At 38.1% G+C, this 15,379-nt stretch overlaps 1 protein-coding gene across 2 annotated transcripts in view; it reads left to right on the top strand.

Annotated features, from left to right (window-relative positions):
• Positions 1-15,379, top strand: part of LNPK (lunapark, ER junction formation factor) — a 98,947-nt gene that overhangs the window by 52,550 nt on the left and 31,018 nt on the right. The gene's annotated exons all lie outside the window — the stretch shown is intronic.

Raw genomic sequence — 15,379 nt, 5'->3', positions numbered from 1 at the left:
TAGTCTTGCCTTGAGAACCCCATGAACAGTATGAACTTTTCTTGTAAGGTTGTTTTAATGGTAGTGATCTCCTCCAGCTTTTTGTTGTCTGTAAAACTCTACCTCTCCTTCAATTCTGAATGATAACTTTGCTGGGTAGTTTTCTTAATTGAAGTTTCTTTTTTTCCCCTCCATTACTTTGAATATATTTTGCCACTCTCTTCTGACCTGCCAAGTTTCTGCTGAAGAGTTAGCTGATAGTCTTATGGGTAACTAGTTGTTTTTCTCCTGTTGCTTTTAAGATTTTCTCTTTATCTTTTGACATTTTAAATATAATATGTCTTGGTGTGGACTTCATTGGATTTATCTTCTTTGGAACTGTCTGTTCTTCCAGGACCTGGATGTTTGTTTCCTTCCTCACACTGGGGAAGCTTTAGGCCGTTATTTCTTCAAATAACTTCTCTACCCTTTTGTCTGTCTCTCTTCCTTCTGGAATTCCTGTAATGTGAATGCTAGTGCACTTACTTGATGTTGTCCCCCAGATCCCTTACCAGTGGTCCCCAGTGTTTTTGGCCCCTGGGATCGGTGCAGAAGACAATTTTTTCACGGACTGGGGAGGAGAGGTCGTTTCAGGATGATTCAAGCACATTACACTTATTGTACACTTTCTTTCTTTTATTATTACATCAACTCCACCTCACATCAGACATTAGATCCCAAAGGTTTGAGACCCCTGCCTTAAACTATTCTCATTTTTCTGAGTTGTTTATCTTTTTTTTCTGTTCAGCATGGGTGGTTTCCACTTCTGTGTCTTTCAGATAACCAGTCTGTTCTTCTGTATCATCTTATCTCCCATTGATTCCCTCTAGTATGTTTTCCATTTGGGTTATTGTACTTCAGCTCTGATTTTTAAGCATATTTTCTGTCTCTGTGAAGCTCTCATTGTGGGCATCCATTCTTATTCTGAGTTTGGTGAGCATTTTATAATTATTACCTTCAATTCTTTATCAGATGGTTTATTTCCATTTCAGTTAGTCATTTTTTTGAGAGTATCTTGTTCTTTCATTTGGATCATTCTCATTTGGCCTATTTCTCTATATTTGTTTCTTTGTGTTAGGTGGGCCCATTACATTTCTTGATCTTGGAGAAGTGGTCTTATGTAGGAGGTGTACAGGTGCATGCTTTCTTCTATCCATCAGAAGATGCTTCAGGGGTGTACCCTTTGGGGACTCTGTGCACCTTTCTATTGTTGCAGGACCAACTGATATGGGTTTGCTGGTATGTGGAGCTGGTCCCTGGGCCAAGGTAGCTGAGATGACCTGCTTCATGTTATCACTAGGGGTACATTGGTGGACAGTGCCGGCTATTCGCATCTGGCTCTGAGGCCTGCTGCCATGCAGTTTCTGTTAGCACACTGGTGTTTAAGGTAGGCCCCTGGTGCTAATAAGCTTGAGAGGGTTCCAGAATGGCACCTGCCACTTCTGGTGTCATCAGGGTAATATGAGGTCATAGAAGTGGCTGCGGACAGCATCTCAGTGCTCAGGGGGAGTCCCAGCAGAATGCTTCTTAAGATCAGCAGGTAGGTCTGATCCTGGCATCTTTCACACTGCTGTCTTGTGCTTCATTTAGGATTGTGTGTGTTTTTTCCTGCACCTTTAAAGAGCTATGTCTCAGTTTCCTACACCCTTCTGGCTCTCCCAAATGTGAGCCCTGTTGGTTTTCAAAGTCAGACATTTTGGGGTCTTATCATGATACAGGACTCGGGCTGAGGAGCCCAATGTGCAGATTGGACTTCTCAGTCCTTGGGGAGGACCTCTATAGTTGTGATTTTCCTCCCCATTGTGGGTTGCCACACTGGGGTGGTGGGGTGGGTCCTGAATAGACTGTGTCTCTGCCCCTCCTACCTGCTTTTTTGTGGCTTCTTTATATCTTAGTTATGGGAAGTCTTCTCTTCTTGTCTTTTGGTCATTCTCAGAGATGGTTACTCTCTAAGTAGTTGTAATTTTGGTGTGCCTGTGGGAGGAGGTGAGCACATGCTCATTCTATCCTACTCTGTACTCTTGATATAGGCCCTCTTCCCCCTTTTTAGTAGATCGAATCTTTTTGAACATGTTTAGATTTACAGAAAATTTACAAAGCAATAGCTTTGTAAAGAGTTCCCATGTACCTTTGCACTGCCTTCTCCTTATTATTAATGTCTTACATTAATGTAGTACATTTGTTAAAATTGATGGACCAGTAACAAAATTGATGAACCAGTAATTCACTATTATTAACCTAAAGTCCATGGTTTATAGTAATTTCCTTAGTTTTTCCCTAATGTTCTTTCTCTGTTCCAGGATCTCACCCAGGATATCACATTATATTCAGTTGTTATGTTTATTAGGTTTCATTTGGCTGTGCCAGTTTCTCAGACTTTTCTTTGGTTTTGATAATCTTAACTGTTTGACCCTGACCCTTTTTTAATAAGGAATTTTAATCAATGAACACTTAATCTTAGAAAATCAGTATTGTCATTTGATATGAATTTATTGAGTTGGCCAAAAACTTCCATTATATCTTATGGAAATGAACATGTTGGCTAATCCAATATAAATGACCAAAAAATAGGTATATGTGTATATATGTGTGTGTGCTCAGTTGCTCAGCTCTCTGTGAGCTCATTGACTGTAACCCACTAGGCTCCTCTGTCTATGAAAATTTCCAGGCAAGAATTCTGGAGTGGGTTGCCATTTTCTACTCCAAGGGATCCTCTCAACCTGGGGATTGAACCCATATCTCTTGCATCTCCTGCACTGGCAGGTGGATTCTTTACAACTGTGCCACCTGGGGAGCCCGTGTGTGTATATACATATATGTATTAAATAGAGTGGTATAGTTACTAGATGTGCAGCATTTATTTTAGTTCTATAGAAATAATGGACTGAGAAATGGAAGAATTTTATATCCTTACTGGATTAAAAAGTAATGAAGTTTGGATTTAGTGAAAAACTGAATTTGCCATAGTGCGGATTCCTGAATAGCTTCTCTAGGATAAATTAATATAGATATTTGGGGCTAGTGAAAAATTAAATTTCTTTTTAAGGTTTTAACTGGTACAGGGGAATAAATTTGACTTGTATGTGCTAATCTGATTTTTAAAAAATTTGTTTTGTTTTAAAATAAATGTTTAGTGAGTATGTACTGCCAGGCATTGTTTTAGGCCCTGAGTTCATAGTAGTGAACAAAAGATAGTAAAAAAAAAAAAACCACCTTTTGTGCATTTGGTGGGGGTAGACAATTTTATTTATCAATTTATTTGTATAATGTTGGAGGAAAATGATAAAAGGATAATGCATAGGTAGTGTCTTGAGGGAGAATGGGGTTTTAATGTTACATAGGGCTGTCAGGGAATGCCACATTGAGGAGGTAACATTTGATCAAAGTTATCAAAGAGGGTTTCCCTAGTGGCTCAGATGGTAAAGAATATGCCAGCAATGTGGGAGACCTGGGTTTAATCCCTGGGTCAGAAAGATGCCCTGGAGAAGGAACTGGCAACCTAAAACCTCTGGTATTATTGCCTAGAGAATCCCATGGACAGAGAAGCCTGGAGGACTACAGAAGAGCCTGGTGGGCTGCAGTCCATGGGGTCACAAAGAGTCGGGCACGACTGGGCGACTAACACTTACTTTCTTACTTACCCATCTCAGTAAATACCTTGCCAGTTACTCAGGCCAAAATCCTGGATGTTATCTCTGACTTCTCTGTCTCTGACCCCAACCATACCCAATCCATCAGGAGCTCTTTTGGGTTCCAACTTTAAAATATATGCAGAATCTTAAACCACTTCTATGTTACTAAAAGGTTCAGGTCACATCAGTGCTTTCCTTAGGTAACTACAACTCCACTTCTATTTCCTTTGCAGCCCCAACACAGTCACCTTTCTTTTAAAATATAATTTAAAATCATGTCAATCCTCAGCTCAAAACAAAAGACAAAAAAAACTTTTTTAAAAACTGAAGTTCTTACAATGGTCTGCATTCTACAAGATCCCACATGATACGATCCTTTGCTGCTTCTTTTATTGCCTCTCTTTCTATTCTCCCAATTGTTCAACCCAGTCCCAGCCATATTGGCCTCCACGGTATTAAAATCTAGAGTAATCCAGGCATGCTTTGTATTCAATTTTTGCACTTAATGATCCCTCTGTCTGGAATGTAACTTCCCTCAGATATCTGCCATGACTCATCCCCTCACCTCTTTCACGTGTGTTTGTATGTTTGTGTGTTAGCTGCTCATTCATGTCTGACTCTTTGCTACCCCACCAGGCTCTGTCCATGAGATTTCCAGGCGAGGATACTGGAATGGGTTGCCATTTCCTTCTCCAGGGGATCTTCCTGACCCAGGGATCGAACCCAGGTCTCCTGCACTGCAGGCAGATTCTTTACCAACTGAGCTACAAGGGAAGCCCCACTGAGATGGTAGAAATTACAAAAGAAGCACTTTTTGAATGGGGGTTCAGATGAGGTGATGAAGAACAGGGTTTGATTTTGGATATGTATCTTTGAGATGTCTCTTAGACAGATGTCCAAGTGGGGATTCTAAGGAAGTAGTTGAATACAAGTCTGGCAAACAGGAATTATCTGTATTAGAGGTACAAATTTGGGTGTCATCAGTTTGTGGATTGTATTAAAACCATGAAACTAGATGAGGTTATCAAGGATGTAAATGTGGAGAAAGAAGAAAAAGGACCAAGGTCACCCTTGGATACTCTAACATTAAAATATTTGGAGTAATGAAGAACAACCAGAAAAAGAAACTGAGAAATGGTCAGTGAGATAGGAAACCCAAAAGTATGTGGTGTCCTGAACACTAATTGAAGAGTTTCTAGGTAGTGATCATTTGTGATAAATACCACTGCCAAATAAGTTGAGGGTCTAGAATTAGCCATTGATTTAGCAATTTTGAGGAACTTGATGACCTTGAAAAGAATAGTTTTGGTGGAGGAATGGATTCATTAGAGTTGATTTAAGAAAGGGAGTAGAGAAGTTGTAAACAATGAGAAGACACAATTCTTTTGAGTAAAGAGACTTGAAAAACATGGGTAGCTGGAGCATTTTGTATGTATGTATGTATGAGTGAACATGATGTGTGAAAGAAATGATAGCATGTTTATGTGCTACTGGGAATGGCCTAGAAGACATAGATGATTGATGATGGAGAGAGTGCGACCGTTGGAGAACCATACATGAGACAAGAAAGAATGGGATTTAGTGTACAAGTGTGGAGTTGGCTCTTGATAGGAGTGTGCTCACGTCATCTGTATTAGGAAGGCAGACAGAGAACTTAGGCAGTTATAGGTAGGTGATTGGAATTGTTTTCTGATTGTGTTTATTTTCTTAATGAGAGTGAGGATGAGGAAAATGTTGTTGAGGGACCTGAAGAGAAGGAATAAAATAATTTTCAGAATGTAGGAATACTAGGGGGCATTTATGTCCACTTAAAGTTAATAGTTATGTATTTAAAGCATATTGTCTGAATGTTTTCCAGTTGAGTTTAGCTGTATGAGTGTAGGCTTGGAGTAAGCAGAGAGTTGATTTTGAGCAGGGTTGGGGTTTAGTGGAATGGATTATCAAAGGGCAAGGAGGTGAAGTTGTATGCAAGGAGGTAATTATAGTGATGTATTATTGAATCTGAGATGATCATAAAGGAAATGATATAACAGGGAGATGATGGACAGTCAAAAGGTATTGGTAGTATTATTAATAATACAGGGATTTGCAGTCTTCAGTCTGCAAATCTGGGCCAAGGTCTGTTTTCTGTGGTGCTTGAGCTTAGAGTTACACATTTTAAAGTGTTCCAAGGGACTTCCCTGGCCATTGAGTGGTTAAGACTCCGTGCTCCCAATGCAGGGTGTGTGGGTTTAATCCCTGGTTGAGGAAAGGAACTAAGATCCCCATGCCATATACCAAAAAAAAAAGTGTTCCAAAAAAACCCCTAAAACACAGAATTAAGAATATGCAACATAAATACATATGTGATCTACAAAATCTTAAATATTTACTATATGATCTTTTACCAAAAAAAAGTTTGCTGACTTCTTTAATGGTTAATGGATTATAGATCCCCTTATTCTGGAAGAGATGGGAACACCAGACCACCTGATCTGCTTCCTGAGAAATCTGTATGCAGGTCAGGAAGCAACAGTTAGAGCAAGACATGGAACAACAGACTGATGCCAAATTGGGAAAGGAAGTATGTCAAGGCTGTATATTGTCACCCTGCTTATTTAGCTTCTGTGCAGAGTACATCATGAGAAACGCTGGGCTGGAGGAAGCACAAGCTGGAATCAAGATTGCCCGGGAGGAATATAAATAATCTCAGATATGCAGATGACACCACCCTTATGGCAGAAAGCAAAGAAGAACTAAAAAGCCTCTTGATGAAAGTGAAAAAGGAGAGTGAAAAAGTTGTCTTAAAGCTCAGCATTCAGAAAACTAAGATCGTGGCATCCAGTTCCATCACTTCATGGCACTTTCATGGGGAAACAGTGGAAACAATGGCTGACTTTATTTTCTTGGGCTCCAAAATCACTGCAGATTGTGACTGCAACCATGAAATTAAAAGACTCTTGCTCCTTGGAAGGAAAGTTATGACCAACTTAGCATGTAAAAAGCAGAGAAATCACTGTGCCAACAAAGGTCCATCTAGTCAAGGTTCTGGTTTTCCCAGTAGTCCTGTATGGATGTGAGAGTTGGACTATAAAGAAAGCTGAGCACTGAAGGATTGATGCTTTTGAACTGGTGTTTGAGAAGACTCTTGAGAGTCTGTTGGACTGCAAGGAGATCCAACCAGTCAGTCCTAAAAAATCAGTCCTGAATATTCATTGGAAGGACTGATGCTGAAGCTGAAACTCCAATACTTCGGCCACCTGATGCGAAGAACTGACTCATTTGAAAAGACCCTGATGCTTGGAAAGATTGAAGGTGGGAGGAGAAGGGGACGACAGAGGTGGAGATGATTGTATGGCATCACCAACTCAATGATGAGTTTGAGTAAACTCCAGGAATTGGTGATGGACAGGGAAGCCTGGCGTGCTGCGGTCCATGGGGTCGAAAAGAGTCTGTCACGACTGAGTGACTGAACTGAACTGAACTGAACTGAGATCCCCTTGGAATTGAAAGAGTCATAGAGGAAGGAAGTAGGAAATGTAAGTGTGATTTGAGAGTGGGGTGCTTGAACTTGAGTGTTCAGTTATCTTTAATGGCAAGGTTCTAGAACTAGGTTATGACCATAACAGTGAATGACTGAAGTAGGAAGGCTGATAAGATTTTTGGAGGATGTCATCTGATAGCTGAAAATAAACCCTTAACAGATCCTCTTATATTTGTTTTAAAAGGAAGGCACTCATACATTCTCTTTTACCTTTATATATAACCCTGCATCTCTACTAGTGAAGTTAATAAAAGGAAGGTCAGTCAAAAGTCAAAATTGTGCCACAGCTAAGTTTGAAATCAAAAAGTTTTGAAAAAAAAATTAATGGTTCTGGCAAATGGATTGCAACTTATTTAAGTAGGTTTTTACAGTTTACTCACTTGTGTTCCATGGCATATATGGAAGATTAAAGTATAAATCATTAATCTTTTTTGCTTTTGTAAGTAAACATAATGATATTTCATATTTTGATGTTTCAGGGGATGTACATTTGATTAAGAAAATCTGGGAAGACATAAAATAGCAAATTCACTTTTTTGGGTGTTCTTACATGTTATAGCTGTGCTTTTATTTATTGTATTACAAACCACTCCACAACTTAGTGGCTTACACAATGGACATGGGTTTGAGTGAACTCCAGGAGTTGGTGATGGACAGGGAGGCCTGGTGTACTGCGATTCATAGGGTTGCAAAGAGTTGGAGACGACTGAGCTACTGGACTGAACGGAAAACAGCATTCATTTGTTTTGCTCATGAATTTACAGTTTTGGCAGAGTTTGGTAGAAATATCTCGTCTCTACCCAACATGGGCTGGAACTACCTGATTGGGGATGGAGGAACTACTACCAGGATGGCCTACTCACATGACTGACAAGTTGGTGCTGGCCATTGGTTCTTCTCTGCATGGATCTCTTTAGTGGAGCCACTTGGACTTTCCTAATATGGTGGCTGGATTCTAAGAGCAAGCTGCCCAAGAGATAGAAAAGTAGTTTTGAAAACTAGAACTTACATTCTCTTGGTCAAATAGCAGTAGTACAGATTCAAGGGAGGAGACATAGACATTCTCTTTCTTCCATTTTAATGGCGGCAACTCAAATAATTTTGGACTTCTTTTTAAAAAAGCCACATATACCTTAATACAGGTAACAAAGGCATTAGTCGGCAGCCCACCAGTCTCCCCTGTCCCTGGGATTCTCCAGGCAAGAACACTGGAATGGGTTGCCATTTCCTTCTCCAAAAGGCATTTCTACCCCCATTCATTTTTCATCGTGTATCTTAAATGCCACCATTACCACAAAACCTTTCTTCAGCCCATTCCTGAGTTTAATATCCTTCCTGAACCCTCCATAGTACCTTATTAGTTCTTTTTTTGGTGACATTTACCTTGAGTTAGTGTAATTTGTAATTTTGTGTTATCTTTGCTTGCCACTTTTATATGCAACTCTGAATCCCATTCTGAAGTGCCTTACTCATAGTGGTTGCTTAATAAATGTGTTGTTAAAGGAAATAAAAGGAAACTTTTTTTAAAAGAACTCATAAATTTTGTTTGAATGTTATAAAAAATGTGACTAACCAAATGAGACCTTGATGAACCGCAAGGTGCAGGTTGTTTAACATTGAGAGATAAGAGAGAACTAGAAATAAATTATCAAGGTGATGGAGAAAAGTAAATGTTTAGATCAATTGAAAGTACATTTTGCTTTATAGTTCTTTAAAAAGCAGAGCAACAAAAAAGTGAACTCAACTAAATGTTGGCATGTCATATGTACTATTAGAAAATAATAATATTTGAAAATGTTTGAAAAAGAAAGCTTTTTTGTATGGTCTCCTGAAATTAGGCTGAAATTCTCAGTGTAGCAGGCAACAAGTAGGACATGACTGAGCAACTTGAGAGTCCCTTGGACTGCAAGGAGATCCAACCAGTCCATTCTAAAGGAGATCAACCCTGAGTGTTCTTTGGAAGGAATGATGCTAAAGCTGAAACTCCAGTACTTTGGCCACCTCATGCCAAGAGTTGACTCATTGGAAAAGAGTCTGATGCTGGGAGGGATTGGGGGCAGGAGGAAAAGGGGACGACAGAGGATGAGATGGCTGGATGAAATCACCGACTCGATGGATATGAGTCTGAGGGAACTCTGGGAGTTGGTGATGGACAGAGAGGCCTGGCGTGCTGCGATTCATGGGGTTGCAAAGAGTCGGACATGACTGAGCAACTGAACTGAACTGAGCAACTAACACTTTCACTTTCACTCTGTATGTAAGTTAAATAAGCAGGGTGACAATATACAGCCTTGACATACTCCTTTCCTGGTTTTGAACCAGTCCATTGTTCCATGTCCAGTTGCTTCTTGACCTGCATAGAGGTTTCTCAGGAGGCAGGTAGGGTGGTCTGGAATTCCTATCTCTTTCAGAATTTTCCAGTTTGCTGTTATCAACACAAAGGCTTTAGCATAGTTAATGAGGCAGAAGTAGGTGTTTTTCTGGAATTCCCTTGCTTTCTCTATGATCTAATGGATGTTAGCAATTTGGTCTCTGGTTCTTCTGCCTTTTCTAAATCTAGCTGGTACATCTGAAAGTTCTAAGTTCACGTACTGTTGAAGTCTAGCTTGAAGGATTTTGAGTATTACCTTGCTAACATGTGAAAGGAGTGCAGTTGTGCAGTAGCTTGAAAATTCTTTGGCATGCCCTTCTTTGGAATTGGAATAAAAACAGGTTGTACAAGCTACTGCACAATTGATGCTTTTGAATGCGGTGTTGGAGAAGACTCTTTTGAGAGTCCCTTGGACTGCAGGGAGATCAGGCCAGTCAGTCCTAAAGAAGTCAACCCTGAGTATTCATTGGAAGGACTGATACTGAAGCTGAAGCTCCAGTACTTTGGCCACCTGATGAGAAGAGCTGACTCATTGGAAAGACCCTGATGCTGGGAAAGATTGAAGGCAGGAGGAGAAGGGAATGACAGAGGGTGAAATGGTTGGATGCCATCACTAACTTAATGGACATGAGTTTGAGCAAACTCCAGGAGATGGTGAAGGATAGGGAAGCCTGGCATGCTGGAGTCCATGGGATCACAAAGAGTCAGACACAACTTAGGGAGTGAATAACAGCAGCAACAAAGGGATAATTATGAAAGATTTTGTATGCAGCATTACAGAGCTTGCGTCTTTATATGCAACACGGAAAGCCACTGGAGGCTTTGTGTTTTAGAAACAACAGCCTTTTTGTTTGTTTTTGTTTTTTTTTGGTAACATGGATAATGGATTCCAGAATGCCAGGCTGAACACATGGAGATGAATTAGAATACTAGCTAATATAGGTAAAAGATAAGGGCCTGCACTAGATAAATTATTGCAACAATGTTGGAAGAGATTTAAGAGAGAATTCAGACTTAAAGAGTAGATTAACAGGACTTGATGGTGATTAGATTTGAAAAGTGTGGAGTGGAAGGGGGAGTAAAGGTTTTTGGCTTGGGCAGTTGTTTAGATGTTAGTATTTTAAGCAAGATAAGGAACATTAAGAATTGAAGTAGATTTGTGTCAAAGATAATAAATTTGCTTTTGTATCTGTTGAGTGGGAGTTAAATCCAGGTGATATAATGTATAGATAGTTAAGTATTTCAAGTGGAGCTTAGAAACAAGTTGAGTTTATAGATACAGATTAGGAGTCATTGGGAAGTATAAGTGATATTTATTGAAACTATGTGATCAAGTGAAAATTTCTCTCCAGGGAGAGAAAATGGAGTAAGAAAATCTGCAAGAACATTAGCATTTAAGGGTAGATGGAGAAGGAGCATCCCAGGGGAAAAAAATGCTCAGAATTAAAAGTAGAACTAAATTGACATCTAGAAAGTTGAAGCATAAGTAGGGATGATACCCTCTGCCATATTCTACAAAGGGTCAAGTGGATAGAAGAGAAATGAGTCCATTGAATCTGACAGGATATATAATAGAGTGAGGGTATCTGTCATAAAACCTTAGATTTGAATCTTGTCTCCATCTCTTATTATATTGTAAGACTTTTGGGAAGGTACTTGACTTCTGAGCTTTGGTTTCTTTTGAAAACAGGATAGGAGTTATCACAAAAAGTTGGCCTGAGTACTGTATGAAATTAGTAAACGCAAGTAAAATGCCTCATATAGTTACTAGCGAATAGTAGGGATTTGAGCCTGGCAGACTGTAGTCAATGGGATCACAAGAGTTGGACACGACTTAGTGACGAAACCATTGCCACCATGTATAATAACAGTGATGATGTTATAAGTTGGTAACCAAAGCAATAGTACTTCGAGTGGTAGATGATACTTTGGTAGCTAAGGAGGACAGAGACCATATTGCATTGGGTTGAAGAATGAACTGTTAGGAAAGTTTTTCTTCTTTTCTTTTTTCCCTTAAAGCTTTGCCTCTATGGGAAGAAAAAGGTTATGGAGTCATTTTTGTTAATAAAAGGCCATTGACGTATTGAGAAAACAAATCAGATAGAAAAGTAGGGCAGAAGCTGAATTTAAAGGAGCTTAGTTTTAGTATGAGTAGAATGTGAAGAAGATGATACAGTGAATGTAGACTTTAGATCATTTAGAAAGTAAAAGGAGGAGATATCAGATGCATGATCTTTATTATTTTATTTAAAGGAATCATATCAATTTAAACAAGAGAGACCTGAATTTATATAAATTCAAAAGTAGAAACTCTCCTGAAAATATATCTCTGTGTTCCACCTAACTGCATCTCATGATCACATTTATAAAGAACCAAATTCCCCTGAATTTAAGTGTCCACATCTGCATATGCTAATCATTCATAGACTTAAAGACGTTTTTCTGTTCGTTGCTAAAATCCTAAGTCATTGAAATTTCTTCGTATGATGTTTAGGACTGGACATGATAGTTCAGAAAGCCTTTAACCAGTATTAGGGAAAATATGAGGATTGTCTTTGTAGTTCTGCCAACACTCTTTTAAAGAAATTTGAAACCCAGAGTGGATAAAAGACTTTTAGTTCACATAAGGAAATGGTGGTATCAGCTAGGATGAAAATATAGGCCTCCTAACTGTTGTGTGATGTTTTTGCTACTACACCTTAATACCAAAACAAAGACAAAACCTTCTACCTGTGTGTATCAGGAATCATTATGTAAAAATCTGATAAATTAAGGGATAATTATTGGTATTATAGAACATTCATCTCAAGAAGTATTTAATAGCAAGCTAGAGTAATAGATTTAAGTTTTATATAATACATTTAAACAAGTTCACAAATAACTCTAGGAAAACATTTAATTTGCAAACTAATATCTATATTTTGTTTTAATAATTACTTTAGAAATTCTAGATTGCTCAGCTTTAGATTTATTATACAAGCTGGAACCTTTAGATGTATACCACTTCTAATAGTTATTAAGTACTTTTCTTATGCTCTGGCTAAGCTCTTTGTGTTGATTATCTCATTTATTCTTTATAACAACTGTAAGAGGTAAGTATTCTCATTATGAGGAAACTGAACTGAGAGATTTCATCAACTTGGAAAAGCCTTCCTGCACAGCTAATAAACAGGGTGGAGCTAAAATTTAAATCCAGACAATTTGATTCCAAAATTTATGTTTTTAACAACATAAAACATATTCTGTGTCATTAAGCTTTGTTTTCTTCCTTTTGTTTATCATAAAATAGTAGTTTTCAATCTTATTTTGATTCTATTTGATTCATTTTGAATTTAAAATTGGGCTTCCCAAGTGGTGCTAGTGGTAAAGAACCTGCCTGCTAATGATGCAGGAAACATTAAGAGATGCTGGTTCAATCCCTGGTTCAGGAAGGTCCCCTTGAGGAGGGCATGGCAACCCACTCCAGTATTCTTGCCTAGAGAATCCCATGGACAGTGGGGCCTAGCAGGCTACAATCCATACGGTCTCAGAGAGTTGGACATGGCTGAAGCGAATGTCCTCATACTTAGTGTGATTTTTTTTTGAATTATTGATTGGTCATTGATAAGGATGCCCTCTAGAGAGGTAACTTTGTGGGATAGTCCTTGTACCTAATGAGACTTAATGTGGAGTGCTTGGTAAATGTTGTTAGGGGATGATATTTTACGTTTGAATGTGGGAAATGTTCAGTATATCCAGTATGACTATTTTGTTGAGTGTGAGAAACTTTTTAAGAGATTTAATAATACAAAGCATTTGTAAATGGCACATAGCTAAAAGTAGGTAAATCTTAGCTATTTTTCATTGAGACTACCAGAATATTTTATAGTACTTTACCAAATATAGATTTGGTATTGTATTGCTAGCTGTTTTCAACCATAGTCATTGTAACTCTTTGTTACCTTCTTTTCCTTTGTAAATAGTGAAACTATGTTTTCTCCCTTTCCTGACTCTTTCATGTCAGTTTTCCCTTTTGTCTGCCTAATTTTAGATTTAGAAATAATATGAAGCCAAATCTCTTTTATGGAATGCTGGATATGGTGTTCCTTTTAGTTATAGACCTTACCTTTCAGTAGCATATGAGTGACATTAAAAGTGTGCTTTAGTTAATTTTCGCTGGGTAAATGCATGCTCAGAGGAAGCAGTCTCAAGTCTTTGTTCAAGAAGTTAAAGACTTTTAAGATAGTCTAATAAATGTTAAGCATTTATCTGGAAGAAAAATACCATTTTAGAGTTGAAAGTGAAGTGAAAGTCACATAGTTGTATCCTACTCTTTGTGATGCCATGGACTGTATCCTGCCCAGCTCCTCTGTCCATGGAATTCTCCAGGCAAGCATACTCTCCTCCAGGGAATTGTCCCGACCCAGCGATGGAACCTGAGTCTCCTGCATTCCCCAGCGATGGAACCTGAGTCTCCTGCATTGCAGGCAGATTCTTTACCAACTGAGCCACTAGGGAAGCCCTTTGGAGTTATGTTTTACCTAAAAATCTGCTAAAGAAATGATTTAAAATGTTGATGCCTTGTTTTTTAAATTAATTCCAGTAATCAGATCCTTAGATGATTTCACTGATCTCAGTACCTTTTGTAGAATTTAATGGCTTTCCTAATGTGTAACCATCTTTTAAGAAGTTCCTTGTGAGTAAAAGGTAATTAAGTGACCAGTTAATTTGCTGGAATTAGGATATAACTAATCTAGGTAAAATTCAAAATTTTCTATAAACTGTAAGGAAAATAGCCAAATATAAGGACCTATCTATTTATATAGTGATAACATGCTTATAATTTATTATTGAAGTGGCTAGGTTAGAGACTAAATTAAGAACCAATGGAAATTTTGTTGGTCCTAGTAATTACAGCTAAATGGTGATTTGAAAATACTTAACTGAATGAAAGCACTGTCATCTGAAATTTGTATTCAATAAATGTGATCTGTCAACTTAAAGACATTATCTTATTTAATTCTCATAACAATTCTGAGTTAGGATATTATTATCCTAATTTTGCAAATAAATAGAGGCTTAACAAAGTTAACCCATCTGGGGTCATGGAGCTGGGATTCTAACCAAACCTTTTTGACCGCAGGACCCAGGTTCTTAATAGTTGACGAGGCTATAGTAAACTGAAATCTGGTGCTCAAGTTGTGATTGCAATGAGCTGTTTATGAAAATCTTTTAACTGTCAAATGGAGTCCAAATCTAAAGTATTTTGCTTCTGAAACTGCATTTTTTACCAATCATGCCAATTAAAATTTATTAATAACTTCTTTAGTTTTAGCTTACCATTTCAATATTTGTAATAAATTAAGGTGATATGTAGAATTACAAAGTTAGAAGTGCATCTTTATTTGAGATCGTACCGTCAACATTCAAGTAAGGTATTAGTGAGAATGAGGAATGATAGAATTGAATTTTATGTTATGGAGTACAGAGGGGGATCATCAAATTTTCTGTAGAGGAACAGATAGTAAATGTAGTGCATGACTTTGAGAGCCATATGGTCTCTAGTGTGTTTACTCAAACTCTTCTAAAACAGCCATAGACAGTATGTAAAGAACTGTGTTATGGTGTTTCGGTGAAAAACTACAAAAAGAGGCAGCAGCCTGGATTTGACTTATTTACCAACTTCTTGTGATTTCTGCATCAAAAAGATAAAATTTGTTATTCTAATGTATTGTTTGTGCACAGTGAAAGTTTTCCTCTGTTGAATGTATTGACAAAAAAAAAAATTGACCCCAAAAGATAGTAGTATAAAGGAGAATAGAAATGGTACCTTTCTTCAGCATTTCTATGACTACT

The sequence above is a fragment of the Oryx dammah genome, unplaced genomic scaffold, assembly GCF_014754425.2.
Source record: "Oryx dammah isolate SB20612 unplaced genomic scaffold, SCBI_Odam_1.1 HiC_scaffold_27, whole genome shotgun sequence".
Classification (NCBI taxonomy): Eukaryota; Metazoa; Chordata; class Mammalia; order Artiodactyla; family Bovidae; genus Oryx; species Oryx dammah.
This window is presented reverse-complemented; position numbering and strand designations above follow the sequence as displayed.